The sequence below is a fragment of the Chiloscyllium plagiosum genome, unplaced genomic scaffold (assembly GCF_037043375.1).
Source record: "Chiloscyllium plagiosum isolate Xiang-an unplaced genomic scaffold, Cpla_swu_hap1 HiC_scaffold_9, whole genome shotgun sequence".
NCBI lineage: Eukaryota > Metazoa > Chordata > Chondrichthyes > Orectolobiformes > Hemiscylliidae > Chiloscyllium > Chiloscyllium plagiosum.
Genome location: NW_028270147.1, coordinates 105,635,105 through 105,652,619, shown reverse-complemented (window position 1 = coordinate 105,652,619; position 17,515 = coordinate 105,635,105). Strand labels below are relative to the sequence as shown.

General features: G+C 42.0%; 1 pseudogene; it reads right to left on the bottom strand.

The window, feature by feature from the left end:
- Positions 1–17,515, bottom strand: part of LOC148149223 (centrosome-associated protein 350-like) — a 758,453-nt pseudogene that overhangs the window by 7,269 nt on the left and 733,669 nt on the right.

The following is a 17,515-nucleotide window of genomic DNA, read 5'->3' as shown; positions in this document are numbered from 1 at the left end:
CTCTCAGGCCCTTTTTAAATCTTCACTTCTCACCTTAAACCTTTGCCCTCTAGTTTATGACTCCCCTGCCCTGGGAAAAAAATCTTGGCTATTCACCCTATCCATGCCCCTCATGATTTTACAAACCTCTGCAAAAACCCTTCAGCCTCCAATGCTCTGGGGAAAAATACTTCAGCCTATTCAGCCTTTCCCTGTAACTCAGTCCCAGCAACATCCTTCTAAATCTATTCTGCACTCTCTCAAGTTTAACATCCTTCCTATAGAACTGTATGCAGTATTCCAAATGAGGCCTCACCAATGTCCTGTACAGCTGCAACGCAATGCCTCAACCACTACAGTCAATGTTCTGACCATTGAAGGCAAGCATGCCAAATGCCTTCTTCACCACCCTTTCTACCGGCAACTCCTCTTTCAAGAAACTATGCACCTGCATCCCAAGGTCTATTTGTTCAGCAACACTCCCCAGGGCCCGACCATTAACTGTATAAACTAGTGACAGGATAGAGAACTTTGAAAACGAGATTTGATAGAGAAGTTTAAAAATGAAGACCATAAGACATAGGAGTGGAAGTAAGGCCATTCGACCCATCGAGTCCACTCCACCATTCAATCATGGCTGATGGGCATTTCAACTCCACTTACCCGCACTCTCCTCGTACCCCTTAATTCCTCGTGAGATCAAGAATTTATCAATCTCTGTCTTTAAGACATTTAACATCCCGGCCACCGTGACAATGAATTCCACAGGTCAACTACTCTCTGGCTGACGAAATGTCTCTCATTTCCATTCTAAATTGACCCCCTCTAATCCTAAGGCTGTGCCCATGGGCCCTAGTCTCCCTGCCTAACGGAAACAACTTCCCAGCGTCCACCCTTTCTAAGCCATGCATTATCTTCTAAGTTTTTTGTACATCTCCCTTCAACCTTCTAAACTCTCATGAATACAATCCCAGGATCCTCAGATATTCATCGTATGTTCAGCCTACTATTCCAGGGATCATCCGTGTGAATCTCTGCTGGACACACTCCAGTGCCAGTATGTCCTTCCTAAGGTGTGGGGCCCAAAATAGGTCACATTGTTCGAAGTGAGGCTTATCTCGAGCTTTATAAAGTCTCAGTAGCACATCACTGCTTTAATATTCCAACCTTCTTGAGATAAATGACATTACATTTGCTTTCTTCACCACAGCCTCAACCCGCAAGTCAATCTTTAGAGAATCCGGGACTAGCACTCCCAGATCCCTTTGTACTTTGGCTTTATGAATTTTCTCACCGTTTAGAAAATAGTCCATGGCGGTATTCTTTTTCCCAAAGTGCAAGGCCATAGATTTAATTTCATTCTGAACTAAAAAGGCAACTCTGCCCTCTCTCTCTCTCTTTAAGTTGTAAATCCTTGGATGTTTAACTGCCAGTCCTGAACCCCCTGCAACCACCTCTCTGTGATGCTGACCACATCATCATCATTCACCATGATTTGTGCTGTTAATTCATCTACTTTGTTACGAATACATTGAGCATTCAAGTAAAGTGCCTTAATGCTAGTTTTCTAATCCTCATGATTTCCAACATCTCTACTAATATGTTCGAAGTTATCCTTCTTTTTTGCTTCAATTCTAGTCTGCCTTGAACTTTAACCCTGCACACACATGCTAACCCGCTGCTCATCTTTCTACTTGACTCCATACTCCCTGTTGCTTTCCCTTTCCCCAGACTCATAAGTTTAAAGTCCTAGTGACCACCCGATTTATCCTTTTCACGAGAACACTGGTTCCAGAGCGGTTCAGGTGGAGACTGTCTTATCGGTACAGATCGCCCAGGTTCCAAAAACTGATGCCAATGTCCCATGAAATGGAAAACTTCCTTCCCACACCAATCTCCTAGCCACGTGTTTACTTCCCTAATTTTCTTATCCCTATGACAATTAAAACGTGGCTCGAGCAGTAATCCAGAGATTATGACCCTCGAGGACCTGTTCTTCAATTTCCTTCCTAGTGCTTGATACTCCCCACACAGGCCCACATGCCCAGCCTTGTCTATGCTGTTAGTGCCAACATGGATCACAACAACTGGATCTTCTCCCTCCTGCTCCAATATCCTTTCAAGCCAATCGGAGATGTCCTGCACCCTGGCACCGGGCAGGCAACACACCATGTGGGACTCCCAATCCGGCTTGCAAAGGATACTATCTGTCTGCTAATTACAGAATTCCCTGTAACAACTACTTGTCTTTTTACTCCCTTTCTTGAATGGCCTTCTGCACCATGTTGCAGTGGTCAGCTGGCTTATCCTGCCCACAGCCCTTTTCCTCACCCATACAGGAAGCAAAATTGCATATCTGTTTGACAAGGTCAAGGGCTGAGGCTCCTCCACTCCTGAACTCAGAGTCCCCCTACATGCCTCACTTACAGTCACACCCTGTTGTTCGTGATCACTAACTGAATTTGAATTACTTAATCTACCGGGTGTGACTGCCTCCTGAAACAAAGCAGGTAACTCTCCCCCTCCTGGATGTGCCGCAGTGTTTGAAGCTCAGATTCCAGATCATTAATTCTGATCCGGAGTTCTTTTAGCAAACAACACTTGCTGCAGATATGGTCACTGCCCTTCACAATGGGTTCAGCCAACTCCCACACCATACAGCTACAGCACATCACCTGTCCAGCCATCTCTACTTATTTAATTCATTTATACAAATTTATGAATTAAACAATTTCTCGTACTTCTCTAAGGTCTTATTCAACTAACTAACTAATAGCCAACTTTTAATCAATCACACGAAACACAAGAAATATCAATTGAAACACCTTACCTTAGCAACACACGGGAGACCATTTTTTTGGTTAGAGGAGGGGGGGGGGCGGAGGGGGTGACACTACACGGGTAGCATCTTGGGATTCAGCTGCTGCCCAAATATATACCCACCAGTCCGCTGCGCCTTGCTGTGCCCTCTCCCTCTGCTACTCCTTTAAAATCCTCACTTACCCAGCAGTCTCGTGTCCATTCCTGCTCAGTGTTCGCTCTGCCAAGGTAAGTTTTTACATTCTAAAGTTATCTTCCCATCTGGTCTCTGGTCCTCGTTGTCGCTCCTCCCACTCCACCTGCCACCGAAGAATTGAAGAACACTGAACTCTCGAGCTAAGTTATTACATTTTCAAGTTACCTTCCCATCAGGCCTCTGGTCCTCGCTGAAGGTGCCTGAGCTGCATAGAGGGAGAAATGTTTTCACTTGTGAGGCTGACTGAACAGGAAGTTAACATTAACGAATTGAACACAAATTCAAAACAAAACATTATTCCCTGAGAAAGGTGACAACATGAAACTTGCTAGAACCGGGAATGCTGAAGTTGAATAGCACAAATTTCTTAAAGGGGAAATTAGATAAGTACCTCAGGGAGAAATATACAGCAGGATGCACTGATGGGATGAGACAAAGTGGGAGTAGACTCGCATGGAGACGAAATAACTGCACAAATCTGTTGGGCCAAAAGGCACGTTTCCCTGCTGTAAAGTCTCTGTAAAAGTACTGGTCTCCTTAACTAAAGAACCACTTCATCACCAACTTATTTGGACAAAAGGGGTTCCACTAGGGCATAAAAGAGAAATACAAGAGGCATCCCTTGTAAGGTTACAATTAACGTCCATTACTGAAAGTACCTCTGCAGAGAGGGAGGTTTAATCTTCGGTTTCTCAGTAGCAGTGGAGTACAGAGTTTTAATCTGCGGTTTGGTTGAGTTTGAGCTGGCAACATCAAGATCTGTACTGAGTTCAGCTTCGGTCTTCTTTACAAACTCATCATAGGACTGGAAGAAACATGGACAGAAAGTGAAATCAAACATTGGGACTTAAAGAAGTACACATGACACTACTTTGCCAACTGCACTGAATTCAATGTACTTCTGAATATTTTTTCAACTTTTTTGGCAACTAAGAAATAATAGGATTTGGTTTTCAGCAAATTACTCCAGTGAGGACCCAAGTTTTCAATTCAATCAGAAAGTTGAAGCATTTTCTGGATGTCTGCAGGAGAACCAGACAGGTAAGCCAAAAACAGATAAAGCATTTGTCATTTGAAATAATAGAAAACTCAGATGTATGGCGCAGTGTTCATAATCGTGACGTAATGCTACAATGTAAAACTGGACAATTCCGAAACTGAAGCACTTACCAAAATATGGGTCATCCAATCACGTTTTCTCCTGCCAAATTTCTTCATCTTCTGCCAAGCTGTCTTCTGCTATTGCTCTTGGTTGAATCCAAACAACATCATAACTTCATTAGAAATGAAGATCTGGGGATAGAAGCACAGGAGAAATGGCAGCTGTTGCAAACACCCTAAATACACAGACAAAACAATCCACAATCCATTATCCTACTCTAAAACTGCTCAATGAAGATGCAAAATTGGATGAAACTCAAAGCATGTTCTATTTAACAAAAATCTGCTAAATGCTTGAAAACTGAATGACAATTGAAGTGAATAACATCAGTGTGATCCAAAGCATATACAAAACAACATTAAGGTTGCATGCAACATTCCCAGATTGTGAGAAGGTTTGACACTTTCTCTTGCCTAAGACCTCGGCTGAGAAAATTAATTATTTCACTTAACGATTCACTGCATTACGTGGTTCAGCACTTTGCCAACAGCACCTTCTAAGAAGCCTCTGCTCCGTCGAATTCCAGAAATGTTCTGCCTTTCATAGACTGTAGGCAGACAACTCAAGATCAGCACTATGGGAAGTCTCACAATAAATATTGGGGCTGATGTGGATTCATACAGTGAACCCAGCATTTCAGGAAGGTCAAATCGTTCTCAGTTTAACAGATGAGTTCATCAAAGCTATATGACCTAGCCACTGACCACTGCCTCACATGGCTCCAGGCAGGAAGTGTTTGATAGGTTTCCCAGCTAACACCACCAGAGGCAAGTTACATGCCTGGAAATGTAGGTGTGGGAAATAATACAGTTCAAACTGAGGACACAGTCGAGTCGAGTTATAAAGACAAAGCAAAGGAAATGAACAGTCCCAAATTTGCTCCGTGAATGAAAAGCTGATTTACACATGCCCATTCTCAGTCCCTGGCAAAGTGCAACACTTCACAAACTGTGCTCAAAGGGAAGTCAGGCTAGACAATGAGCAGCTTGATGTTGACTTTAGACCGTGGTAAAAAGTTCACATTGCAGTGTTGCAAGTCTGAGTTACTGGAAGGAGTCATCCAGTGTACACTTCAATTTCAGTGCCACAGTAAAATAGAAGTTGCATTGTTGTAATAGGAAAGAACTTGGCCTTCGTGCTGGACAATACTTTTTAACCAATGCTCAGTCATCCACCTGAACCTCAAATTGCCAAAAACAATTTGCAAATATACATCACATTTCATACTTGTAGCATGTTGTTCTCAGCCTTTGAAGTATATTCACTATTATAATATCGTCAAAAGCTGCAACAAACTTTCACACAGCAAGTTCCCACAAATTAGAGAAATGGTTCAGTAAACGTTGAGCCAGACTGACTCATATAGGAGATTGACCAGGACCATGAGGGAGAACTCCACTCCTCTTCAATGTCACACCAAAACTCTTTTAAAAAACTCACTCAAGGGGGAAAATTGGGCCTCACTTTGAAAACAATATTTCAGTACGGCACCAGGACTGTCATCCAGGATTTCACTTCAGCGTTTGCTTAATCCCCTCTGCTGACTGAGGAAGAGTGCCACTGAGCCATGGCTAACACTCAGAGCTATTACATTGTGTCTCCAGTTTGGAGTAAAATGAGGTTCCTCGAGGATCATCGGGGAGATCAGAGTAAAATGGGGCTCCTCAGTTCCTGATCTTACTTCCATCATAAGGTCAGAAGTGCAGATGGTTGCACAATATTCAGTACCATTCATAGATTCAGTATCTGAGGAGTTATGTTCAAAGGCAACAAGATCTGGACAATATGCAAGTTGGACTGGCAAGAGGCAAGTAAGTTTTGCACCAAAACTGCCAGTCAATGACCATCTCCAGTAGGATGCCTGTGATCAGTGGTGTACCACAAGGATCGGTGTTGGGTTCACCGCTTTTCTTAGGTTACATAAATGATCTGGATGTGAACATGGGACATAGTTTGGTTAGTAAGTTTGCAGATGACACTAAAAATAGAGGTGTAGTGGACAGTGTTGCATCTTGTAATGGCAAATAGGGGCAAGACGTATATACTCAATGGTAACGTCCTGGGGACTGTTGCTGAATAAAGAGACCTTGGAATGTATGTTCATAGTTCCTTGAAAGTGGAGTCACAAGTAGACAGGATAGTGAAGGCGGTGTTTGTTATGCTTGCCTTTATTGGTCAGAGCATTGAGTTTAGGAGTTGAAAAATCACGTTGCGGCTGTACATGACTCTGATTCGGCCTCTTTTAGAATACCGTGTTCAATTCTGGACTCCCTGTTCTCGGAGGGATTTTGTGAATCTTGAAAGGATTATGCAAAGCTTTACAAGGATGTTGCCAGGGTTGGGGGGGTTTCTGCTATAGGAAGAGGATGAATTGGTTGGGGCTATTTTCCCTGCAGCATCGGAGGCTGAGGGGCGACTGTATAAAGATATTTAAAAGATATCTGGATGAGTATATGCATAGAAAGGTTTTCAGAGGAAAAAGGGCCAAACACTAGCGAGGGGACTAGATTTTATCTCGGATAACTGGTCAGTTTGGACAAGTTGAACCAAAGAGTCTGTTTCTGAGCTGTACAACTCTATAACTCTCAGAATATTCAACTAACGGCCCTTGTCATTCAATGGCGTTACCATCACTGAATTCTTCACTATGAACATCATGGGGGTTACCATGGACCAGAAACTCATCTGGACTCATCATATAAATACTGTGGGCTACAAGGGCAGGTCAAAGACTTGGAATACTGTGGTGTATAACTCACCTCCTGAATCCCCATAGCAAATCCACCGAGTACAAAGCACAAGTCAGGAGTCTGATGGAATACGCCCCACTTGCCTGGATGAGTGCAGCTCCAGTAACACATAATAAGCTCACCACATCCAAGACAAAGCAGCCCACTTGATTGGCACCACATCTGCAAGCAGCCAGGCCCTCCACCACCCTCCACTCAGTAGCAGCAGTGTTTACAATCTACAAGATGCATTGCAGAAATTCAAAGATCTTTAGCCAGATCCTCCCAAATCTATAACCATTTAGATTTAGAAGGACAAGAACAGCAGATACACAGGACTGTCACTTGCAAAAGCCCCTGCAAGCCACGCACCATTCTGATTTAGAAAAATATCACTGGTTCTTCAGGATTACTGTATCAAATCCCTGGAATTTCCCCCTTAGGGGATTGTGGGTCTACCTACAGCACATGGACTGCAGTGGTTACAAAAGATAGCTCACCAGGTTCTCAAAATCAACTAGGATCAGTCAATAAATGCTGGCCAGCCGGCGATGCCCAGACCCTAGGAGTCATTTAAAAAATGTTCATTGAGGAGTTTAGAATTAAAATAGAGTTCCTTGGTGCTCAATGAGCTTTGAGTAATTTTTTTTTATTCATTCATGGAATGTGGGCATTTATATAAATGTGGGCTAGCATTTATTGCCCCTTCCTAGTTGTCCTTGAGAAGATGGTAGACGGAAGTGGGTACTGCAGTTGCTGGAGATCAGAGTCAAGGTTAGAGTGGTGCTGGCGTTGCACAGCTGGTCAGGCAGCATCGGAGGATGAAAGGCTTTTGCCCGAAACGCTGAGTTTTCCTGCTCTTTAGATGCTGCCTGACCTGCTGTGCTACACCAACATCACTCTAATCTTGACAAGATGGTGCTAACCAAGACCCACAATCTCATTAGGGAAGGACTTGTAAGAAGCAGTGGCAGAATTTCAAGTCAGGATAGTAGCCACTGTTTACAAATTGAGTCACTCACTTACACATATTTTAGCTCCAGGTAAAAACAAGGACTGCAGATGGTGGAAACCAGAGTCTAGATTAGAGCGGTGCTGGAACAGCACAGCAGGTCAGGCAGCATCCAAGGCTCCAACTAGCAGTGCATTTGCAACATTATTACTGACAAGTAGGACAAAAGGATTACATGGAATTATTACCTTCACTTCATTTAAATTCCTCGCTCGTTTGAAGAAAGCAGAGCTAATTCGGCTTGGCTTCATCCATGGGGCTTGGCTGGCACTGGGGTCTTCAGAAAACATCTCAGTGAGAATTTCTCTCGTCACATTAAATACAAGCTGGAAGAAGTAAAAGGGTAGCGGAGAAAAAATTATATTAGATACGCCCTCCCCCCCAAAAAAAGCTCGTTAGATCGCTACATGGAAAACAAAAAGGAATACTGTTCAAAATATATAAAATAGCAACTGTTTGCTCCACAATCTGAACCAAGGATAAATTTAGAATATCATTGATTGCAGGAGAGAAGGCAAAAGAGAGATTCAAGAAGGGGTTTAATTGGATTGCAGAACGACCAAGGGTAGGTGCAGATGTATTCGACAAGCTTACTAATATAATACTAAGGAAGGCACCACAACATAAAATGAAGCAAATCTTTGAAACAAAATGAATGACATCTGTGGGACATGCGGTAAATAGAAAGCAAACTATCATGGCTCCAATTATTACCTCCTAAAAGTTGACCAGAGGATTGGAGGGCAGCTAACTCCTCGATCAAAATAAGAAAAACAGGAATTTCTCAATCAGTTAGTTTTTCTTCATTTGTTGGTAAATTAAGAGTTAAAAATATGGAGATAAAGCACTTCAAGAGACAGTAGCTAATCAGGAGCAATTAGCATGAATTTCTAATTAGCAGGTTGTGAACTATCAAATAATTTGACAAGGATGTATTAATAAAAGAGCAGATTAGTACGAAAAAAGTGTACATGGTTTACATGGATTTTCAGAAATTATTTCAAGAAGTTGCCTCTGAGGAGACCAATGGCAAAACTCAAAAGCACCTCAAATGAAGGGGAGCATAGTCAAATGGATAGAGGTGGTTGGGAAAATGCAAGGTTCGGGGTAAAATAAAGACTTCACACAAGAAAGGTGTGGAGAATGGAAGGGGCCCACAGGAGCCCATGCTCAGATCGCCCTTAATTGTTATAGTAATAAACACAATCTTGACTTGGGAATTTAAGAGAAGGAAACTAAATGATTCCAACTTAGGTTGAAGGGACAGAGATGGAATTGTAATGCAGTGACAGATACAGAAGAATATTTACCGGAAGATGGAATTGAAGTTGAGAGTGAGATGAAGTCATACATTGAGTGGATAAGAAAAGGAATTACACCTGAAATGGTAAGATCCTAGTCAGATCAGAGAAAAAGGCCACAAAGTATTCAAACATACAGGCCATTTAAAGTGATAGATATGGCCATTAAAAAAAAAACCTGACACTTCCAACTGCACACAAACGATTTAAGCCATTAAGTTGCATAAGATCTTAGAATATTTTGGTCAATTCTGGGAACCTCAACACAGCACAAATTCAGACTGAAAAGTGCAACCTTTACGGCTTTCTTCGTCTGAAAATTATGGCGTGACCTGTGGAAGATCGATTCTGGAGAGTTTTAAGAAGATGATTAATAATTATATGTCAATGGAAAGACAGATGATACAGAAATTTTTTTAAAAAGTGACTGGAAGAGACACCATATATTATGTAAACAGAAATAGAAACTATAGATTCTCAGAGTTGGCAAAGTGGTGAAAGATGGGATTTAGTGAATAACAGGATGAGGAGGAGGTTGATGATGATAAATTAACAATGGGAGAGTACAAACAGTGGAGGAGAAAGGGGCTTTGGACTTTTAGGGAAGGGGCAAAATGGGAAATTGAATTCAAAGCTGTCATCAGGATCGAGTTAATGTTTTTAACATGCTCTGTTATGCATATCATCAATCAGAGCTGCTGTGGAGCACTATTAACTCACCTTTCTTGCTTAATTGAGAAAAAACAAACGCAAAAGCTGAAGCTCACCTCCCAAAAACCTTTTTTGCTCACACTCTCTACATCTTTTCATTTATTATTCTCAAGATAATCTGGGGGTATTCGTAGATCTCCTGAATCGTGGCCAAGTTCCTTCAACTTCCTCAGCCACTGCATGAACCATCTTCTCAACCTCAAGAGCTACAGAAAAGTAAGGTTCCCTTTGGATTTTCAGAGGCACATCCTTTGGAGACTGTGCCTCCTGTACTGGCTGCTGCACTTTGCTACAGCTCAGCCCAAAGTCCTCATCAAACGAATCTTGGTCATCTACCAAGTCATCGAGTGCCTCATGACTCAAATCCAACTCTGCCAGGCGTTTGGCCAATTCTTCCTGCCCACTTGTGCTGCCCTGTTGCAAAGTACACAGACTATTGGTCTGTGTACTTTGGCCACAGGCGACTGTGTGGAGTTTGCACATTCTCCCCGTGTCTGCATGGGTTTCCTCCGGGTGCTCCGGTTTCCTCCCACAGTCCAAAGATGTGCAGCTCAGGTGAATTGGCCATGCTAAATTGCCCGTAGTGTTAGGTGAGGGGTAAATGTAGGAGTACGGGTCGGTGTGGACTTGTTGGGCCGAAGGGCCTGTTTCCTCACTGTAAGTAATCTAATCTAAAAATCTAATCAATCTCGAAACTGAAGGTCAGGAACAAAACTGAAATCAAAGCATGAAAATGGGGAGACAAACAAACAAGAACCTTCTTTTTATATCTCAGAGTATGTCTGACGAGTTGGACACAGGCTGGAATTCATTTCCAATTTATTCTCAGCCATGTAATGAAAGTTAAGGTTTCCACATGGATTGACATTAAACAGTATATTTTATCAGACTGAGTACTCAAACGCAATACATAATTCAGTTAATGGAGTCAGGAGAAATGCTTTAACTCGTTTTCAATTTTTAAAAATAGTTGACTTGATCAAGGTGGTGAAAAAAATCTTTACAAAGTTGCAAAGTATCCCAAGTGGTCTTTCTGAGCTTTAAAAATACATTTGTTATGAAAAGAACACATCACACTGAGCAATATTTCATGAGGCTCACAAAGGGAGAGGTCCCACTGCTGACTATCATGGAGTGTGGAGGATGGGAAGAATACAGCTTTTGAACAATTTGGGTCAGATACATTGTGATGAAATCAGTGAATATTCTTCAAACTATGCAATCACAAGAAATATGGCTAGATACGAGTTACCATGGAGAAAGTAATGTCCATTTTAGGAAATTGATACAGACCATTCAAATGTTTCCTGGTTCAGAGTATAAGTATGGAGAATCTCTTCATCTACTAACTGTTGTGTACTTAGGGGAATGAATGATTTCAGACTGAACGTTCTGAGCTTCAGCTTTCCAAAATCAGATCACTTTCAGTTGACTGCTGCACCCCTTTTTATTCCTGCACTTTATAGGGAAATACAAATATTGACAAATCAGAAGAGCATGTGTCAGTTTAGTCAGGATGTTGCTGTGTCAAATCAAACTGACCCAAGCACCTATTTCAGTGACTTCCTGCATTGAATGCTCAGAAAGGAATGGACAGTATGAGAACTTGTCAAGCACTTCCATGAAAAGAGCTGCTTGTCCAATCAATGTTAATATGTGCAAACCATAAACCCTTCTGTTCTTCTAATCAGATGGTCATTCAGGCTCGGGACTTTGCTGGAAAAATTGTATGTGAACTGATTTTGCAAGAGATTGAAAAGCATGATTAAAAACTTAGTTTAAAAGAACATCTTTAAAAACACTTCCTCCCTTTTAGGGAAGAACAGAAAAGTGCAGGAGGAAACGTTTTGAATTTCAATAGCAATCCTTCAGTTCTAAACTCAATAATTACACAGTGGAAATGGTCACTAAACCTTGAGAAATAATCAGGCGTACTTACACATATTTTGAGAATTGATGGGCAAGGTAGAAAACACCGAGACACCAGAAATTTTATTAATATTGCCTAGAGCTGGATTTTATCACCCACAAATATATTTAACCATTTAACAGTCTTTTTGTAAAGGGTCCTTAGTAAAGGGGAACACTCAGGATCATTTCTGAAAATGAGACCTGCAAAATGTGCCTGAAAAAAGTGGAGTTGCATTTTGACATATTGTTACAGAAACAATGACAATCCTGTAAGTATGTTAAAACATGGGAATTTAAGAAGCTCTGGAATTATTAATAAAACAATTGCATCAATGCTTCGAGACCAATAACACATCTCCAATTCTTGAAATTCAAATCCATCCCAAAACAGGTTAAAAATTAATACTTGCAGGTCGAGGACAAAGATCTGGAGATAATACCTCCTCCTTATCATCATCACGGTCAGCTCTTTCAGATGTCTCCAATTGGATAACCGTCTTGTGTTCCTCCTCTCGATCCTTGGAAGGCGACCTGTATCAGGATTCAACATCCAATTTGAACTGTAATCCTTGATTAGGAAGTTGGATCTTCTCAGCTCGAGACTTTGTGATTTCATGCAATTGTTCAACAGTGTCCTTGACAAAGGGAGATAGCTCAGGTGCACAATCCTTTATCTGAAATGCTCGGAACCAGCTGGTTCTCGGAATTTAGAACTCTTCAAATTTCAGAATAAGTGACAGTTTGATGGTGAAATGATTAAAAATCATACCGGAGGAGCATACTCACTCTGTAAAATGGGGCGATGAAACAGAATTGCGGTTTGCCAGTGCTGCTCCCCCCGCCCCCACACTACGTCACATCTGAGTGATACGCCAAGCAACCATGTTAATGAGGAAATAACTTCACAAAAACAACTTTGGACTTTGGAGCTTTTCGGATTTCGGGATTCAGGTTAAAGGATTGTCTACCTGTATCGTATCAACCAAAGAATTGGCCTTTGAGTCACTGCTCTTCAGATCATCTCCGTTCAAGTTTTCCCTATCCTTACAATTGTCCTTGGGATCCTCTCTTTTAATGTCCACGTGCTCCTCATGGATTTCCTCAGATTCAGGCTCGAGGAATGGTACTTTAAATTGAGCCTCAAGTTGGTCCTTTTCCCTGTTCAGTAAATCCAACAGAGGAGTTGAAGAGATCTCATGGATATTGAGTGAAAACCCCTCCCATAGTGCACTGGAAGAACACACAGACACATTGGTATTGATTTTGGTTTCTGTCTCCAGTACTGCCTTGGATGCCTTCTCTATGAACACATCATTCCAGTTCATGTTTTCTTCATTCTGGTCTTCACTCAAGTTTGCTAATCGTTCCTCCTCACCAGACTTGGACAAGCTCTCTTTTCAATTTTGGTCATCTCCAAAAATTTCCACTGCCTTGCTAGATTCATTAATAACGTGCAGCAAGTCAAACTTACTTGGTTCAGAAAACTGATTACTTGCATTTTGATCATTCAAGTTGTTTTTAATGGACGGAGCTTAAAGTCTACTTGCCCTCCAGGAGTATTACTTCAACCAAACTCTTCCGCCTGCAGTTCTGCTAATTCTTTTGAAAGCTCTGGCTCAACCTCCATCACATGTCCCATTATTACGGCCTTCTGGCGCATCCCGCCCCGCACCAGTCCAAAAGCCATTGGCAAAGCTAGTCCTGCCCTTGAAGCAAAGTGTCCCTGGTTGGATGCTACTAACTAACTTTGTTTTAAGCCATGCACGCATGGCTTAAAACAAACATATGTTTATACTTTTTCTTAAAGGTACAAGCCATTATCGCGTAGTAACAATCAAGTTACGAAATAATCTTAACTGACAGCAACTTGGTCCAATGATATTTCCTGGGAACCAACTTTGTTTTCCAACACTTAAGCCACTCTTATCTCACTAACCGAACCTTTGCACCAGCACTTGAAGGTCAGTTAGATTGGCCAGTAATGTATCATCTAGTCTAGTTATTTCTATGCTGTAAAGGAAGCATTGTCTGCTAATCTCTGTTGAGGCAGACTGTGATGAGTCAACTATGGACTATAACAGCGTTAAAAGCCATTTTATGCAGCTTTTAGCAGAATTGTCAATTTGCAGCCTAGAAGCCATTCTGTCATATTATTTGCATTAAGAAGCCATTTTGTTCCCATTTTAGTTAGTAAGAGCATGTGTGAAGTGGTTGTTCCTGACATCAACTGGTTACCTCAGTCTACATTCAGGATTCAGGATTCAGATCCTCAGTAGATAGAGATAGGGAAGTGGGAAGCAAAACAAAGATCACAGTTCATGTGCAAAAGGGGATTGAATATGAATGGGCAATGATTTAATTGTTTGAAAACTTACAGCATGGGGGTCGGATCACAGTGTATGTGGCAGTTCTCTATTCCAACAATACTCAATACTTCGTAGAAATCTTTCACCCACTAGACTGCTTCAAGGCACATCTCAAAAACTCACCCAATAGAACTAATTATATTCTATATGAACATATAATATTCTGCAGCAGCAAATGTACAACCTTCAGCCATCATTTCCTCTTGAAAAATAATGATCCATTCTTTCTTTTTCACATACAGAGTAAACAGACCGACTTCATTACAAATGCATTTTTTTAAAAAAAGACATTAAACTCCAGATAGCTCTGACCATGAAATATTTTATCTCAAAAGGTTGATTCAGCATTGACGTCAAAATGCATGAGGTCATAGAGTCAGTTATACAACAGACCCAGCTCATCCGCACCAACCAGATATCCCAACGTGACCTAGTCCCAGTTTGCCAGCGTTTGGCCCAATGCTTCTCAACCCTTCCTATTCATGTACCCATCCCAATGCCTTTTAAAAGGTACAAGTTGTAATTGTACCCCTCTCCACCACTCTGGCAGCTCATTCCATGTGTGCAGCTCCCTCTGCCTGAAAAGTTATCCGTCAGGCCCTTTTTAAATCTTTCCCTCTCACCTTAAACCTATGCCCTCTAGTTTACAACTTTCCTGCCCTGGGAAAAAAACCTTGGCTACTCAACCTATCCATACCCCTCATGATTTCATAAACCTCTACAAAAACCCTTCAGCCTCCAATGCTCCAAGGGAAAAATACTACAGCCTATTCAGCCTCTCCCTGCAACTCAGTCCCGGCAACATCCTTGTAAATCTTTTCTGCACGCTCTCAGATTTAACATCCTTCCTACAGAAAGGTGATCAGAACTGGATGCAGTATTCCAGACGGGGCCTCACTAACGTTCTGTACAGCTGCAACGTAACACTTCAACCACTACAGTCAATGTTCTGACCAATGAAGGTAAGCACTCCAAATACCTTCTTCACCACCCTCTCTACGTGCAACTCCACTTTCAAGGAACTATGCACCTGCATCCCGAGGTCTCTTTGTTCAGCAACACACCCAGGGCCCGACCATTAACTGTATAAACTAGTGACTGGATAGAGAACTTTGAAAACGAGACTTGATAGAGAAGTTTAAAAATGAAGACCATAAGACAGAGGAGTGGAAGTAAGGCCATTTGACCCATTGAGTCCACTCCGCCATTTAATCATGGCTGATGGGCATTTCAACTCCACTTACCCGCACTCTCTCCGTAGTCCTTAATTCCTTGTGGGATCAAGAATTTATCAATCCCTGCCCTGAAGACACCCAGCATCCCAGCCTCCACTGTGCTCCATGGCAATAAATTCGAGCTGAAGAAATGTCTCCTCATTTCCATTCTAAATTGACGCCCTCTCATTCTAAGGCTGTGCGCACGGGCCCCAGTTTCCCTGCCTAACGGGAACAACGTCCTAGCTTCCACCCTTTCTAAGCCATGCATTATCTTGTAAGTTTCTATTAGATCTCCCCTCAACCTTCTAAACTCTAATGAATACAATACCAGGCTCCTCAGTCGTTCATCGTATGTTATTCCTACCATTCCAGGGATCATCCGTGAGAGTCTGTGCTGGACACACACTAGTGCCAGTATGTCCTTCCTGAGGTGTGGGGCACAAAATTGGACACAGCATTCTAAATGGGGCCTAACTAGAGCTTTATCAAGTCTCAGAAGCACATCAATGCTTTTATATTCCAACCCTCTTGAGATAAATGACAACATTACATTTGCTTTCTTAACCACGGACTCAATCTATAAGAATCCTGGACTAGCACTCCCAGATCCCTTTGTACTTTGGCTTTAGGAATTTTCTCAGCGTTAGAAAATAGCCCATGCCTGTATTCTTTTTTTCAAAGTGCAAGGCCTTGCATTTGCTCACGTTGAATTTCATCAGCCATTTCTTGGACCACCCTCCAAAACTGTCTAAATCTTTCTGCAGCCTCCCCACCTCCTCAGAACATCCTGCCTGTCCACCTAACTACTTATTATCGGTGAACTTTACCAGAAAGCCCCCAGCTCCCTTCATCCAGATCATTATTATATAAAGTGAACAGCTGCGGCCCCAACACTGAATCCTGCGGGACACCACTTGTCACCAGATGCCATTCCGAAAAAGAACCTTTTATCCCAACTCTCTGCCTTCTTTCAGACTGCCAATCCTCAATCCATGCCAGTAGCTCACCTCAAACACCATGGGTCCTCATCTTACTCAGCAGTCTCCCATGATGCACTTTACCAAAGACCTTTTGGAAGTCGAGATGGATAACATCCACTGGGTTTCCCTGGTCTAACCTACTTGTTACGTCTTCAAAGAATTCGAACAGGTTTGTCAGGTACGATCTCCCCTTACTAAATCAATGCGGACTCGTTCTAATCTGACCCTGCACTTCCAAGAATTTAGAAACATCATCCTTAACAACATATTTGAGAATTCTATTGACAACCGAGGTGAGGCTAATCGGCCTGTAAGTATCCATCTTTTGCCTTGATCCTTCTTGGACAAGGGGGTTACAACAGTGATTTTCCAATCATCTGGGACTTTCCCTGACTCTACTGATTTTTGAAAGATCACAACCAATGCCTTCTCTAGTTCCTTAGCCACTTCCCTCAGAACTCTAGGATATAGCCCATCGGGCCAGGAGATTTATCAATTTTTAGACCTTTTAGCTTTTCTAGCACTTTCTCTTTAGTAATGGCAACCATACTCAACTCTACTCCCTGATTTTCCTTAATTGTTGGTATATTACTCATGTCTTCCACTGTGAAGACTGACACAAGGTATTTATTAAGTTCTTCAGCTATTAACTCCCATCTCTAGCCTTCCTGCATCAATTTGGAACAGCTCAATTTCAACTTTTGCCACTCGTCTGTTTCTTATGTATTGAAAGCAACTTTCACTTACATTTCTAATATTACTGGTGAGCTTACCTTCATATTTGATCCTCTCCTTCCTTATTTCTCTCTTTGTTATCCTCTGTTTGTTTTTGTAGTCTTCCCAATCTTCTGATTTCCTAGTCTTCCCGGCCACTTCATAGGCTCTCTCTTTCTCTTTGATACATTTCCTGACTTCCTTTGTCAGCCATGGCTCTCTAAATCGACCTCCCCCCATCCGGAAACACCCAGAAACTCCTGCCATTGTTGCTCTCCTGTCTTGCCCACGAGGCTCTGCTTCCAGATGATTTTCGTCAGATCCTCTCTCATGCCCCTGTAATTACCTTTATTTAACTGTAACACCATTACATCCGATTTTGCCTTCTCTCTTTCAAACTGCAGCCTGAACTCTACC